We start from the raw sequence: 4370 nt of genomic DNA, 5'->3' as shown, positions 1-4370 counted from the left end.
AAAAATACGGAGCACTTCACAAATTTGCATGTCATCCTTGCACAGGGGCCATGCTAATCTTCTCTGTATTTTTCCAGTTTTAGTATATGTGCTGCCAGAGGGATCACTGAATAGTATTTCATTGTGTGGGTACACCACTGTTTCTCTATCCACCTACCTGTTGTTGGACGTTTGGGTTGTTTTCAGGTTTTGACTATCATAAGCAGGATTTGGACTAGGGTGAGAGAAACAAGGCTCCTTGTGCACAACACTTGAGGTGCTCATTCTCAGGTTTGTGCACATGTTCCACTTGCCTCACCCTTATACCAGCCCTAATTACAGATAAAACTGCTGTGAATATTTTTGTCAAGTCTTGGCGTGGACATATGCTTGCATTTCTTTTGGATAAACACTTGGGAGCAGAATGGCAGAGTCATATGATCGTTGTATCTTTAATTTTTTTAGAAGCTGCTAAACTGTTTTCCAAAGTGATTGTACCATCTTACATTTCTACCAGCAATAAATGCCATTGCAGTTGCTCTGCTTCCTCACCAACACTTGGTATGGTCGGCCTTTTGAATTTTAGCCTTTCTAGTCGGTGTGTAATGGTATCTCATTGTGGTTTTAATTCGCCTTTCTCTAATAACTAATGACGTTGAGCGTCTTTTTGTCTGCTTATTTGCTATCCATGTATTGTCTTTGGTGTAGTTATCTGTTCAAATCTTTTGCCCATTTTTAATTGGATTGTTTGTCATCTTATTATTGAGTTCTAGAGTTATTTATGTATCTCAAAGGTAATTTCTTTGTCAGATATATTTTTTGCAATATTTTCTCCTAGTATGTGGCCTGCCTTTTCAATTCCATAACAGTGTCTTTTGAATGGTATAAGTTTTTATTTTTTTGAAGTCCAAATTATCAATTGTTCCATCGTTTTGTGTCATTTTTAAGAAACTTTGCCAAACCCGAAGTCACTAAAATTTTCTGTATTTTCTTCTGTAAGTTTTAGCTCATATATTTAGATCTTTCTCCATTTTGAGTTAATTCTTATATATGCTATGAGGTAAGGGTTGAGTTTCATTTTTTCAATATGCTATCCAATTTTTCCAGCACCATTTGTTTAAAAGTTCATCATTTCTCCATTGAAATGCCTAGTTGACATTGTTTAGAATTAATTGATCATGTATGTATGGATCTATTTTGGACTCTATTCTATAGGAATAAATAAATATTCCTTTATTTATCTTTTCTCCAGTGCCACGCTGTCTTTATTACTATAGTTTTATAAGTCTTGAAACCAAGTAGTGTTAAGTTCTCCAACTTTGTTTTTTTTTCAAAATTGTTTTGGCTAAGTCCTTTTGGCATTTCCTGAATTTTAAAATCAGCTTGTCAATTTCTAAAAAAAAAAAAAAAGCCAGCTGAGATTTTGAGTAGAATTACTTTGAATCCATAGGTTGATTTGGTGGAAATTCACACCTTAACAATATTCAATTATCCAGTCTATGACCACAGTATCTCTCTCCACATACTCAAGTCTCCTTTAATTTCTCTCAGCTATGTTTTGTAGTTTTTAGTGTTCAAGTCTTGCCCATCTTTGTCAAATATATCCCTCCTATTGCATATTTTTGATGTTAAGTTAAATATATCATTTATCTAGTTTCAAAATTGATTAATTGATTTTTCAATATTGATCTTCATCCTGAAACCTCGCTAAACTTATAGTAGCTTTTTCTGTAGATTACAAAAGAGTTTTTTAAATAGATGATTATGATTTCCACAAGTAAAGTCTTTTACTTCTTTTCCAACATGGAGCCTTTTATTTCTTTTTCTGGCTTTATTGCACTGGCTAGAACCTTTACTACTAGGTCCAGTACTTATGGAGAGATGTGGTAACAGCAAATATTCTTTTCCCCCTGATATAGAGACAGAGAATTCAGAGTTTCACCATTAATTGTTATATTAGCTATAGGGCTTTTATAGTTGCCCTTTATCAAATTGAGGACATTCCCTTCTTTTCCTAGATTGTGAGAGTTTCTATCATGAGTGAATGTTGGATTTGCTAAAATTTTAAGAAATTTTGCATCTGTGTTCATGAGGGAGATTAGTCTGTAGTTCTTTTGTTGTTGTTATTTTCTTCTTGTACTGTGTTTTTCTGGTCTAACCATGAGAGTAATACTAGTCTCATAGAATGAATTGTGAAGTATTTCTTTCTCTTGAATTTATGGAAGAGTTTAGCATTAGCTCATTTTTCGAGTCATAGAAATAATGTTTGGCCTTTTCGATTTGTTGTTATGAGTGTTGTTTGTTTCTCAGCTGTCACAGATTAAATTTATACCAGCAAGTAGGATTCAAGTTAAGGGTAATGAAGAAGAAAACAAAAACACTGGGCATCAGTCATTTGCACCAGGCACAGTTACATGTTGACTCTCTTTTAGTTATCCCAGGAATACAAGTGTGCATTATGACTCCCATTTTACAAAATTTTGTTGAAGGTGTTAAATAACTTGCTTAAGATAACACAGTAAGTCTTGGAGTGCAATTTGGAAAGCAGGTCGCCAGGGCTCCAGAGCCCTTGTACTCCTCCCTACCCTAGATGAGCAAGTTAAAGTAACTACCTAGTAGTTCTAGAAACTAAGATCTGGGAGTGTGAATTTGAGTTCACTCCAAAGTTGTTTAAATTCACAGATTCCAAATTGAACTAGACTCTGAAATCTGCCTGAAGTTGAAACTGCCTGGAGTAATTCCAAAAATAAACAGACTTAGTTTAGTACCTAAAAAAATGGAAATAATCGATAATAGAAATAATAATAGTCATTTATAATAAGTAGATGAATAAAATGATTGCTAAGTCCAAGCTAGAATTCATAGTGATACAGTCGGCCTCATCTCATGACTTTCTCAAGAAGCCTCAGTAGCCCAGGAAAATGGGCACAGTCCCACATGGAAGGAATGGTGTGAGGACCAGCAAGGAACGGACTGGGGGGTGAGGGGGAGAGGGGGTAGGCGGAATCGAGGGAACAACAAGACTGTGATTTCAAAAAGCACAATCAGCTGATGTGAAATAAGGATTGATGTTATTCAAACATGATTTGGATGAGGAAGCAAAGGATGTGTGAAGGGGAAAAGCGTCTTGGATAACAAGGAAAGAGGGAGGCTGGCTGGGGACATAGGGTGCCTCAGCAGCATGATGGAGGGGAGCAGGTGGGAAAAAGAAAGTCTGCCATCAGCAAGGGGACTCTGAGACACCAGAGAGGGGAACAACTGTAAACGATGGCAAGTTCTGGTGTGTGATCATGTAAGGGATTGCTTGGTTTTATCTGTCTGTCTATGTATCACCTATCTATCTATCATCTATCTATCTATCTATCATCTATCATCATCATCATCTATCATCATCATCTATCATCTATCTATCATCATCTATCTATCTATCATCTATCTATCTATCATCTATCTACCTCGTTACAATTCACTGAATACTTACTGTGCACCAGGCACTGGGGCACCCTCTTTAACAACAGTATCTCTGCCACTCCTGTAACTACTAACTCATTAGTTTAATGAGTGGAGAAACTGAGGAACATGAGGGTTAAATCTACCAGAAAGTTAAAACGGTGTTAAGGACAGAATGCAGATTTTAGGCTCTTTATTCCAAAGACTACTTATTAATTTACAGAGAAACCGTGTTCACTCTTCTAAAACTACATAAAATAACAGATTCAGCCCTGAGAAATGCTAAAGATGGAACAGGCAAAACATCAAAACTCTGAATAAAATTTTCATATTATCCTCATGACATAACAGGGACAAAGAGGCTTTTAAATTCAGTTTGGGGGCATTCTGAAATTTCACAGTCTTTCAAAATAATACCTATTTATCCCTTTTGAGTAAAATGCTTCATCTGTGTTCTCTCTTGAGCCTTACGACACCATTTGAGGCAGACAAGGAGTATTAGTCCACTTTTACATGAGACACTGAGGCCACAGGGGTGGAGTGACTTTCTTGCTCAAGGTTCATGGAAAGTAAACAGCAGGGCTGTTTTCCAGAGACCTTCAGATCTGCAGCCAGAGCTGCCCCCATGTGATCTTGACGCACACCTGCGCCATCTCCCTTGTCCTAGTTTATGCCCAGATCCCACACCAGCGCCTTCCAGCCCTCCTGCGTCTTTGACTCTGTTTTTCTCTTTATTCACCTGCACCAAGAATCGAGGCAGAAACACCTATCTATTTCAACTGTGACTCCATTTTCTACCCCAGAATGCAGTGGAAGATGTAACATGCTCACTCCTCACAGGAGGCGCATTCATCGTGGACCAGCAATTCGACAATGTTCTTTTTTCATTGTACTGCTTAGGGCTTCACGTCGGTGGGAAGCTGTGTTAGGTCATGAGAGGA

At 37.4% G+C, this 4370-nt stretch overlaps 1 non-coding gene across 1 annotated transcript; it reads right to left on the bottom strand.

Annotated features, from left to right (window-relative positions):
- LOC147915335 (U6 spliceosomal RNA) lies at window positions 1-107 on the bottom strand. Its single transcript, XR_015554369.1, has one exon. It is a non-coding gene; the product is annotated as a U6 spliceosomal RNA (small nuclear RNA).
- Window positions 108-4370: the final 4263 nt, after the last annotated feature.

This window comes from Ceratotherium simum, chromosome 14 (assembly GCF_057802395.1).
Source record: "Ceratotherium simum simum isolate JZ-2026a chromosome 14, ASM5780239v1, whole genome shotgun sequence".
In the NCBI taxonomy this organism is placed as follows: Eukaryota; Metazoa; Chordata; class Mammalia; order Perissodactyla; family Rhinocerotidae; genus Ceratotherium; species Ceratotherium simum.
The sequence above is the reverse complement of the archived record's forward strand: the minus strand, read 5'-3'. Positions and strand labels throughout refer to the sequence as shown.